Below are 12,614 nucleotides of genomic sequence, written 5' to 3'. Positions count from 1 at the left end.
TCTTAAAAATGCTTCTCCGAAAACGACACCCTTCATAATAGACCCAAATAATATAAAGTACCTCGGTGTGACTTTAACAAAGCAAGTAAAAGATCTGTACAATAAGAACTTCAAGACACTGAGGAAAGAAATTGAAGAAGACCTCAGAAGATGGAAAGATCTCCCATGCTCATGGATTGGCAGGATTAATATAGTAAAAATGGCCATTTTACCAAAAGCAATCTACAGATTCAATTCAATCCCCATCAAAATACCAATCCAATTCTTCAAAGAGTTAGACAGAACAATTTGCAAATTCATCTGGAATAACAAAAAACCCAGGATAGCTAAAGCTATCCTCAACAATAAAAGGACTTCAGGGGGAATCACTATCCCTGAACTCAAGCAGTATTACAGAGCAATAGTGATAAAAACTGCATGGTATTGGTACAGAGACAGACAGATAGACCAATGGAATAGAATTGAAGACCCAGAAATGAACCCACACACCTATGGTCACTTGATTTTTGACAAAGGAGCCAAAACCATCAAATGGAAAAAAGATAGCATTTTCAGCAAATGGTGCTGGTTCAACTGGAGGTCAACATGTAGAGAATGCAGATCGATCCATGCTTATCACCCTGTACAAAGCTTAAGTCCACGTGGATCAAGGACCTCCACATCAAACCAGACACACTCAAACTAATAGAAGAAAAACTAGGGAAGCATCTGGAACACATGGGCACTGGAAAAAATTTCCTAAACAAAACACCAATGGCTTACGCTCTAAGATCAAGAATTGACAAATGGGATCTCATAAAACTGCAAAGCTTCTGTAAGGCAAAGGACACTGTGGTTAGGACAAAACGGCAACCAACAGATTGGGAAAAGATCTTTACCAATCCTACAACAGATAGAGGCCTTATATCCAAAATATACAAAGAACTCAAGAAGTTAGACCACAGGGAGACAAATAACCCTATTAAAAAATGGGGTTCAGAGCTAAACAAAGAATTCACAGCTGAGGAATGCCGAATGGCTGAGAAACACCTAAAGAAATGTTCAACATCTTTAGTCATAAGGGAAATGCAAATCAAAACAACCCTGAGATTTCACCTCACACCAGTGAGAATGGCTAAGATCAAAAACTCAGGGGACAACAGATGCTGGCGAGGATGTGGAGAAAGAGGAACACTCCTCCATTGTTGGTGGGATTACAAACTGGTACAACCACTCTGGAAATCAGTCTGGAGGTTCCTCTGAAAATTGGAAATAGTTTTACCTGAGGATCCAGCTATACCTCTCCTGGGCATATTCCCAAAAGATGCCCCAACGTATTACAAGGACACATGCTCCAGTATGCTCATAGCAGCCTTATTTATAATAGCCAGAAGCTGGAAAGAACCCAGATGCCCTTCAACAGAGTAATGGATACAGAAAATGTGGTACATCTACACAATGGAATATTACTCAGCTATCAAAAACAACGACTTTATGAAATTCGTAGGCAAATGGTTGGAACTGGAAAACATCATCCTGAGTGAGCTAACCCAATCACAGAAAGACATACATGGTATGCACTCATTGATAAGTGGCTATTAGCCCAAATGCTTGAATTACCCTAGATGCCTAGAACAAATGAAACTCAAGACGGATGATCAAAATGTGAATGCTTCACTCCTTCTTTAAAAGGGGAACAAGAATACCCTTGGCAGGGAAGAGAGAGGCAAAGATTAAAACAGAGACTGAAGGAACACCCATTCAGAGCCTGCCCCACATGTGGCCCATACATATACAGCCACCCAATTAGACAAGATGGATGAAGCAAAGAAGTGCATACTGACAGGAGCCGGATGTAGATCGCTCCTGAGAGACACAGCCAGAATACAGCAAATACAGAGGTGAATGCCAGCAGCAAACCACTGAACTGAGAATAGGACCCCTGTTGAAGGAATCAGAGAAAGAACTGGAAGAGCTTGAAGGGGCTCGAGACCCCATATGTACAACAATGCCAAGCAACCAGAGCTTCCAGGGACTAAGCCACTACCTAAAGACTATACATGGACTGACCCTGGACTCTAACCTCATAGGTAGCAATGAATATCCTAGTAAGAGCACCAGTGGAAGGGGAAGCCCTGGGTCCTGCTAAGACTGAACCCCCAGTGAACTAGACTGGTGGGGGGAGGGCAGCAATGGGGGGAGGGTTGGGAGGGGAACACCCATAAGGAAGGGGAGGGGGGAGGGGGATGTTTGCCCGGATACCGGGAAAGGGAATAACACTCGAAATGTATATAAGAAATACTCAAGTTAATAAAAAAAAAATGCTTCTCCGAGTCAATATTTCTCAATGCTTTTAATAAAACACAGTTTACCAACATACACTGAAAGCTTAGCCACCATGAAATGAGACAGAGAATTATGCAAATGAGTTGGAAAAGGCATGATTACCATATTCAAAAACAATTGCTCTCAGTGCTAATTAGAGGGCAGAGCACAACTGAAAAGAAGGAAGCAAATTTCTTGCAAAGCTGCATGGACATGTATAACTGTTTTTGGTTCTTTTTTTTTTTTTTTCGGAGCTGGGGACCGAACCCAGGTCCTTGCGCTTCCTAGGTAAGCGCTCTACCACTGAGCTAAATCCCCAGCCCCAACTGTTTTTATATGTATGAATGTTCTGCTTGCATTATGTCTGGGGAGCAACTGTGCCTGGTCTGGTGCTCATGGAGGCCAGTACGGGGCGTTCAATCCCCTGGAACTGAAGTTACAGGCAGTTATGGGCCACCATATGGGTGCTGCAAGTCGATTCTGGGTTATCTTGAAGAGTGACCAGTGTACACACACACACACACACACACACACACACACACACACACACACACTATCTTAGTTAGGGTTTTACTCCTGTGAACAGACACCATGACCAAGGCAACTCCTATAAGGACAACATCTAATTGGGGCTGGCTTACAGGTTTAAGGTTCAGTCCATTATCACCAAGGCAGGAACATGGTGGCATCCAGACAGCTCTGGTACAAGAGAAGCTGAAAGCTCTACATCTTCCTCTGAAGGCTGCCAACAGAATACTGACTTCCAGGCAGCTAGGATGAGGGTCTTAAAGCCCACACTCACAGTGACACACCTACTCCAACAAGGCCACACCTTCTAATAGTGCCACTCTGGGCCAAGAATATACAAACCATTGCACACACACATACACACACACACACACACACACACACACACACACATGCATATGCACACATACACAGTGAAAAGTGAAAGGGTGCTGGCCCAGGGACAACATAAATGCCTTCCCATGCTCCAGATCAGACCCACTTTATCTGAGTCTGTAATGTTGACATCAACATGTACACATGTTCCTACAGTTTTACAAATAATTCTAGGGATACCACTGGGTGGGCACCATGGTATGTATGCACCTGTAAACCCAGTACTTTGGAATGGGAGGCAGAAAAATTACAAATATAAGTCTTGCCTAGGCTACATATAAAGAGCCGGTATCAGAAACAAACAAAAAAGGTAAAAAAGAAATTAAAAAAAAATCACTTAAGGCCATGTAAGGTAATCCCCGGATATAAGTATACTGAAGTCCATGTTAAGTATGTGGGAGTGAAGCCAGTACTTGACCACACGTTCTCTAAATGACGTTGAGCAAGTTCCTGTGGATCCTATGGGAGTCTTTCTTTCCCTGCTTGTAAAGTTCACATAACAGTACACCTCCTCACTCACAGGTTTATATGGATTAAACAGCCATGTAGCATGCCAGAGAGATCAGACAAAATTACTTAAAATACTATCTGCTTAGAACTTACCAACTCTGGACCGCGCTGTTCTCGTTAGTCCTAGTAACTAAATGAAGAAGGGAAGCATAAGTTCATCAACAACCCGGGTAAGAAAATTACTAACATTAAGCTACTTAACTTTCTAATACCTCAATCGAGAAGGTGAGGAGGATGATCTAGGATAAGAAACTAAAATATGAATTCCTTCACTCTAAAATGAAAGATAATCTAGTTGAGAGTGCTTTTAATACTTAGTCTACATGTTGCTAAAAAAAAGAAGGGAAGAAAGGAAAGAAAGAAAGAAAGAAAGAAAGAAAGGAAGGAAGAAAGGAAGGAAGGAAGAAAGAAAGAAAAAAAGAAAGGAAGGAAGGAAGGAAGAAAGGAAGAAAGAAAAAAGAAAGAAAGATTAAGAAACCTATCTGAGGGGGGAAAAGCACGAAGATCTAAAATCTGCCCGTCATCACGTTAACACCACCGAGTCAGGGGAGTACTAGCAAACGTGTGAGTGGAGCGGCTGTGTGCAGTAAATCCTTGGAGGACCGATCTGAGGGGGAAATAACCTCGGACATTTATGAAAGTGTTTTTCTTGGTTTGGTAATAAATGTTTATAGCGCTGAGTGTTTGCCAGCCTGGCTTTCCTTATACAATAGCTTTGTGACCATTTTTTTAAAACTACCATAGGAACCGGTGCTAGGAAGGAGCCGGGAGGATAAAACGAACAGTCGGTAATATTCTTTCAAAGGGCTACATGAATATTTCCAGATTTGATTGCTGTGAGTCACAAATTCCAAAGGCCTAATCCTTCTCCCTATCACAGTGCAGTCAGATTTCACCAGTCCCTGCGGAGAGATAGAGAAGCAGCGTTTTGCAAGCACTGGGAATAAAGCCATCTTCTTAGTCTCATAGGACGTGAAGACCGAGTTTGGTACCTGAGCGGAAACCATAGGAAAGGACTGCGTGCAAACCGGCCAGACCCGAATCTGACAGTGATTCCTAAGGACAGCTTTGGAAAACAGGAAAAAGCGCGACTGTAATGATTCATATTTTCACCTAAGATGGAATTTTTAAAGCAAACTGCTTCCAGCAGACTTCAGAGTATAACAATTCTTTTGGCGGATGCCAAGGGGAAAGGGGAGCCAATTGAAAGCATAAGTCTCGATGCTAACACGTGTCGTCCTTTCTAGACTTTGTTTTTCTCAAGAAAGGTTGAGGTGAAATTCTTTTTTAGTTTCCTATGGAAAGTCCGAGTTAAAGGGGCGATCCAAGCCTCACACTCCGAAGAACCGTCAAAGGAAATTCTAAAGGAAAAGAAAGTAAAGTTTAGGAGGAGCATGCATAGCCACGTGGACAGACTGTATCTTCCAAACTTGAAGCATGCTCAGAGCAAGAGGAGCGAGTATTCACAGACCAATCACGGAGCTGCAGGCTGTAGTGTGCTGGGTTTTACCAGACTGTAACCAGTGACAGTCTCAGAGCTTGTCTTGAAACCTGGTTCCAGAAATCCTGAGGATAGGCAAAGTGTTATGTGCTTATCTTGAAATGTCTAACACAATCTAATGTTCTGAATCCTCCTTCTCTGATTGTGGCACTCTTCTGAGGGATGTGGAGCCTTCCTTCTAAGACATGGGAGGCCTAGCTGGGGCAGGCAGGGTATTCTGGTGTCAGTCTGTTTACACTGCTTCCTGGTCTGCTAAGATATGAAGGGTTGCTCAACCTCATGCTCCTGGCACCAGGGACAGATGCACTCAACTGCCCTTGTCCACTGTGACAGACTGTGCCTCTCCGAAACCGTTAGTCAAAATTAAGCTCTGCCTTAGGTAGTCTCTGTCAGGCATTTTGGTGTTTGGTGACATATCTTTCCTTATACAATGGCTTTGTGGACATGTTTTTTAAACTAGTGGACGAACTGGTGCTAGGGAAGAGTTGGAACAACAAAACAAACACACAGTGATGTTCTTGCAAAGGACTGCATGAATATTTCCAGATTTGATTGCTGTGAGTCACAAATTCCAAAGGTTTAATCTTTTTCCCTACCACAGTGCAGTTAGATTTCACAGGTCCCTGCAGAGAGACAGAGAGAATTAATTCTTTGCAAACTTTGGAAATAAGGAACACAGAAAACCAATCCCAGAGAAGTAGGGTGTGGTGATTTAAATAAAAATATCCCCCTCCAATTAGGCTCATATGTTTGATTGCCTGATCTCCAACTGGTGGAACAGTGTGAGAAGGACTAAGGGGTATGGCCTTTTTGGTGTGTCACTGAGGCTTTAAGGTTTCAAAAGCCTCTTGTCATTTCTAGTGTGTTCTCTCTCAATACTTGCAGATCAAAATATCTCTCAGCTCTTCCTTCTACCAAGCCTTTTGTTCCACTGCCATGAACTATATGCCAAAATTAAAACTATAAGCCAAATTAAACACGTTCTTTTATAAGTTCCCCTTGGTCATAATGGTGTATCATGGCAATAGAGGATACATCTGTGTACTTCATGGACACATGCAAGTACTGTGTGGATGTATGTGCAAACGTCCAAGGATGAGATCAGAATGACCATGAGAGCACCAACAGTAAAATACATTCAGAGTATCAGTTAGGAACGGAAATAGAAGCGAAGATTCAGAGTTCAGAGTTTGCCCAGATGATTTTTGGATTTGCTTTAGTCCAGCTTTTCCTCACTAGGCTCCCCTTGGAATAGTCATGAGTAGACTGTGCCACTGTGAGCTGGAAGTGTGCGATCTGCCTTTTGATTTTGATTTTACGGGGGGTTACAGTTAAGAGATCATCTTGAGTCTCAGAAGAGACTTTGAATTGTGAATTTTTAAGCAGTGTTCAGACTGTGGAAGTCCATGGGGACATTTGAAGGAGGACTGAATTCAGTTTTGCATTGTGATATGGCTACAAGTCTGTGGGGGCCAGGGACAGGAATGTGATTGTTTGAAAAAGAGTGGGCCCCATAGGCTCGTATAATTGAAAGCTTCAGGACTGGGGCTATTTGAAAGAATTAGTGGGGGTGGCTTTCTTGAAGGAAGCATGTCACTGGAAGTAAGCTTTGATGTTTCAGAAGTCCAAGCCACCAGGCCCCAGAGTCTGTCTGTCTCTCTGTCTGTCTTTGTCTCTGTCTCTCCCTGCTGCCTTTAAATCCGTATGCAGAACTCTGCCAGGTTTGGCACTGTGCTGCCATGTTCACTGCTATGAGGATAATGGACTAAAAATGAAATGCAAACACCAATTAAATGTTTTTTTAAGAGTTGCAAAAGAACATGCTTCCTGAATGCATAGAGCTTCAGGACCTAATGTTTCCACTACGAGGTTTTGTATCGGTTTGGTCCAGTCTTCCCTTTCTGAATGAAAACGTCTATTTTTCTATTTTACGTTGGAAGTGTGTACTTTTTTTTTTTTTTTTACAAAGTCATAGAGAAGAGATCACCTTGAGTTTCTGTAGAGACTGTAAACTTTTAAACAATTTTGGCAATGTAAAGATTTGGGGGACTCTTAAAGTTGAAATAAATGCATTTGGCCAGGAGTCTTTGAAAGAATAGAACTAAAATATCATGATTTAAATCTGAAATGTCCCTCTGTGCTTAGATGTTGAAAATTTCGAACTCTTGGCTCCCACCTTGTGGTAGTAGTTGGAAGAGTACATAGATTAAGAGACAGCGCCTGGCTAGAAACGATCAAGCAAGCAAGCAAGCAAGCAAGCAAGCAAGCAAGCAAGCAAGCAAGCAAGCAAGCAAGCAAATGAATGTATGGGGCTTCGAGAGTTTTGCTTTCTCCTTGTGCTCACACACCTCCTCTGCTTCCCAGCCTATGCTAATGAATGAACATCCACTCTGCCTCATATTTGTATTGCCAAAGTCAATCTTTCTTGTCTTCCATATTGTAATGATGATGGACTGTAACCCTCTAAAACAAATCAAAATATACAGTTCCTCCCTTAAATCCTTCCTGCCAACTATATTAGTTATGGCAATTCAAAAGTGAGTATCACGGAAACTGAATGAATAAAGCAGTCTATAAAATCCATGTACTTCTTGCTGTCTTATATTATCCACTCATTTACGTCAAGCCTTCAACACCACCCCCTTTTACACATATTTACACATAAATGAGGACTCGAAGTCCTAAATAGAAGACCCTGTGTCTATCTCTATGGAGTTTTATCTTGTTCAATGTAACTGTAATTGTTCAAGCCAAAGGTGACTTGTGTTAGTTTGAAGGAGGATACTACCCATTTCCCTGATACAAATGCTATACCCTAGAGAAGTCTTGCTTTGTTTACTTCCCTCCTGAAATTTTGCATAGTGGTCTTCCAGATGATGGTTACTTTGTCAGGACAGATCTAGTACAGGCAATATTGTGGTGCAATAAAGACCTCTGGTGACCTATGGTGGATAAAGAGTGAGAATAAGAACTCATTTGCTGTTGGAAGTCACTTGTCCTTTCACGTGACTTATTGCTGTAGTCTAGCCTAGCCCGCTGAATCAAAGACAGCAAGTTTTATGACATAGCAACTGACATACAACAGGCCAGGTTGAGCAGTTCATTTCTCATAGATAATTTTAAAGCTAAATAACAAAGAGTTTCTCCCGTATTCAATGTTGGAAGGAACACTTTGGAACTCTTGCTTTAATTTGCCATTTCTACCCTCAAATTATAATCCTGCCAAAGATAACTGGCCTTAAAGTCCAAGATTAAACTTTAAAGACAGAGGCACACAGTGATTCTCAAAACAGCACATTACAGAATCATGTAGACGTCCAGATATGCCGTTTAATTATAAGTAATGTTATTTTGTCCTCAAAATACCATCACCACACAAAAGAATCCTGTGTTGTATTTTTTGTGGGTGGCCAGGGTGGAATTACATTATTGGGGGGGAAAAAAGAAAAATGTTCAAATAAAAATTACAGATGGAATTTCTAATATGTGGTAGGATGAATTTGGATTACAGTCAACTAGCAAGTCCAGAAACATACCAGCATAGTGATTTAATTTAACAAGTGTATCAAGAGCCACAAGGTAGAGTTCTCCTGCACTTAATACTCATTTCTTTGCCCATAGAATGATTGATGGCATCATGAATCATTAACCACTATGTGCTGACTTCTCTTAATCTCATCTGTAGTTCTATAATTTTCTTAATAAGATAGTAGGCAATTAAAATGCAAAAGTGTCTTAGGTTTTTTTTTTAAGCCAACTACCTCTCCTGGTAACACTTTAAAGCACATTGTAATGGGAATTCTGCCATCACCAACTAATTTACAACACAGTTAACTAGAACACAAGCAAATCTAAACTAAAGAGAATGTTAACAAAACTGAGCTTTTAATATATTAGCTCTAAGGGTGGATTTATTGTCGTGTCCTTGTAACTTCTTTCAAAGTAGCAATAAACACTGCTTGTTGGTAGTCACAAACTAAAATTAATATTTAACCCTCTACTATTAGGGGAAATGAAAGTTTTGATACACATAGTGACTTTACATATATCCAGGAAACACTCAAAAATATTTTAGCTCAATATCAGATGCCACCAAAATTAGGATATCTGGCTTTTTTCCCACTGGTTTTAAGAAAAATTGTATTTCTCTTTGTGTCCCAGCAACACCAGTATCATTATTTTCCTTTTCCCAAATAACTAGCTAGATGTAAAAAAAATATTAAAATGGGGCTAAAAATGAGCTTACATAATGCCAGAAGGTATTATCAGGTTGCTGAGGAAGAAAATACATCAGTGGTCTTACCTAGAGCCGTGCCAACATATTCTAATGCTGACCCACTAGCAAGATGTATCTACTGTGTAATAGTAGCATGATGGTTGCAGGGGTAACCAGCTACATTCTGTTTGGATAGAAGGAGGAATCTTACCACCCTGGTCCTATAAACCTGACCAAAATCCCATGACTGGGAAGATAATAGGCCCTGGGAGAACCTATTGCTGTCTTACTAAATGGTCATGCTATAAACATGCTTTCTAAATATTTGTGCTTGTTCTCACAGATGTCTGGTGTTCACAGCATGTACAGTGGGTGGTGGTGAATGCAGAGACTCATGATTAGTTAAAGTGCTGAGACCAAACAACTCTGAGTGCTCATCTGTAGATGGTCGTCCCACCATTCAAGGCTCAGGAGACTGAGAAGAGCGGAGAACAGAAAGACTGTAAGAGCCAATGGATGGGGAGGAGAGCACAGTGCTGATCTCTGGACATGACATGAACATATCTCCTAGAGCAGCTGTGTTTACTTGTACAAGACCCACTCAAGAGTCAAAGTTCCTGTCCAAATTCCAGCATGGATGGGTAGGAAACAGAGAGGCCCTAAACCAACAGAAGAGCTATTCAAAGCTGATGGTTAGATGGTAGATATATTTCCAGCTTTTCGAACATTCTCCACATTGATCTCCAGAGTGGTTCTATCAGTTTGCAATCCCACCAACAGTGAATGGGGGCTCTCCCCACCCCATCCTTGCCAGCATTTATTGTCAGCTGCTCCATTGACCTTAGCCATTCTGACTGTGGCCAGATGAAATCTCAAAGTTGTTCCAATTTTCATTTCCTAATTTATAATAACGACGAACACTTTGTGAGATGTTTCTTAATCATGTTTATTCCTTTGAGAACTCTGTTTAGACACATAGTCCAATTTTTAATTCAGTCATATGTTTTCTGTCTTTTGTGTCTTTTTTATTTCTTTATACACTTTGTATATTAATCATCTATCAGGTGTACAGTTGGCAAAGGTTTTCTCCGATTTTGTGGGTTCCTTCTACACTTGGTTGTTCCTTTGAAGTACAGAAAGCTTTTAATTTTATGAAGTCCCACTTGTTAACTGTTAGCATCTGAACGTGGCAACCAGAGGACCATCTTGGGTGTCCGTCATCAAGAGTGATTTACTTTGATTGTTTTGAGGCAGGGTTTCTCACTGGACTGAAGGTAGCCAAGTAGGTGAGGTTGGGTAGCCAGCAAGTCTGAGGGATCTCCCAGTCTCTGCCTATTCAGCACTGGGATTAGAAGTGATGAGAATTACCTGAAACAAGAAAAGAAAAACAGCTGGACTCAAAGGATGGTTTAACAAGTGTAATAGCTAATCGTGACTGTCAACTTGGCTGCATCGGGAATTGACAGGGACCCGACTTGTTAGTTACTCCTGTGTGAGAACTTTCTTAATCAGATCATTTGAAGAAAGACCCACCCCAACCTGGATGGCACTTTCTGGTGGTGGCTCACATAAAAAGACATGAAAGAAAAAAACTGTTTCCTTCTTGCTTGCCTTCCCTCTCACTAGCAAATCCACTCTCTTGTTGCTGCAGTTGGTATTAAATCCAACTTCTTCAAGATTCTGACAAGACCAGCAACTCTCCAGGAACCCTCAGAGACACCCAGCCTTGTGGACTGAACAACTACCAGACTCTTGCCTTTTCTTTTCTGTTGTAGGATAGATGTTGAATTCCTTGAAAACCATAAGGAATGACTTTATAGAAATAGGCGTACTGGCGTGCTGTGTTTTTATACTGGCTGAAGACAACATGGATGGCTTGTGTCGACTGAAGACAGTAGAGAGGGGTGTCATGTTCACTGGTGAGGGTCTGAGTGTATGGCTGCCAGAAAGAGTTGGGGCTGGCTCGCTCACACGGCAGATGAAAGGCCAGTGCAATGTTTCCCATAGCTTGGAGAATTCGGTCTTGGGAATACAGGGACCCCAATACTGAATTCTTAGCAGATTCAACAGTCATTAGTAACTTTCGTGGAACCCATAAAAATCATTCTTCTGCCTTGATGTCTCTTGTTGCTCTCAAACCAAAGCCCTCTTCTTTGAAGTTAACCATTTTAAAACCCTCAACAGAAGCCTGGTTTTCAGAGGCCCATTTCATTAGATCAGGGAAGTAATCTCCTCTTTTCCCATCAAAAGTAACAGACAGACCTTTTTGCTTCTTTCGTATTTTCTCAACCAGAGCCCGGATCTGTGTGTACGCTTCCCATTCTTTTCCTGGGCCGGGTGCAGGACTGCTACATTTCTGCAACAGTTCACATGTCAGGTTCAAGATTTCCTTTGGTGACAGGGTGGCTGTGGCTCCATTACCTGATTTCTGAGTTTTCACTCCACTCTTCTTATCCATTTTCTGACTGCCCGCTGTGCCTACACGCAGCGGCAGTGCCACACTCCAGCCAGGACCCCACTGTCCACCTCAACCAACCCCCAGGCGGCCGGGGCAGCCGGACAGAAGGGGCAGGACCTCGTTTGCATGTTTTAATAGGCTCTAGGGATCCGACTCTGGACCCTGTGCTTTCGTGACAAGGACTTAAACAACTGAGATATATCTCCAGCCTTGGAAATGTTTTCAGTAATCCTTGTTACAGTTTGAGTATGAAAGGCACCCGAGGGACACACACACACACTGGTCTTCAGCTAGTGGCACCCTTTTGAGCCGTTAGAAGGTAGAGCCTGACTAGTGGATATCAGCAGGGGTGGTCCTCAAAAGTTATACCCAGTCCTGGTTCTTATCTAGCACTCAGCTTCCTAATGCAGTGCCCTGTCACCTACCACGAGTGCCATGGGTGGAACTGCTCCCAAGACCATCCCGGGCTTCCCCACCACGATCGACTGAAATCTCTGAAAGTTTGAGCTAAGACTAGAACTTTCCTACTTTTATGGGTTTTCTTCCTGTCAGGTATCCTTGTCACAGCACCACAAGAATAACTATAGGATTTTATCATGAGGGGAGAGATCACCTTTGTGGTAAAAAATTAGAAATTGATCCCTTGATCATTTTTATATAAATAATGTATGTATTAAGAGATAAAAGAGACAAAAATAATGATATAGAATGATGGATATTTC

At 41.8% G+C, this 12,614-nt stretch overlaps 1 pseudogene; it reads right to left on the bottom strand.

Moving 5' to 3' along the window:
- Positions 1-11,175: 11,175 nt before the first annotated feature.
- Setd3-ps2 (SET domain containing 3, actin histidine methyltransferase, pseudogene 2) lies at positions 11,176-11,905 on the bottom strand (annotated as a pseudogene).
- Between the last annotated feature and the right edge of the window lie 709 nt (positions 11,906-12,614).

Source organism: Rattus norvegicus, chromosome 2 (assembly GCF_021556685.1).
Source record: "Rattus norvegicus strain SHRSP/BbbUtx chromosome 2, alternate assembly SHRSP_T2T, whole genome shotgun sequence".
NCBI classification, from domain to species: Eukaryota; Metazoa; Chordata; class Mammalia; order Rodentia; family Muridae; genus Rattus; species Rattus norvegicus.
Note: the sequence above shows the minus strand (reverse complement) of the source record. Positions and strands in the feature narration are given on the sequence as shown.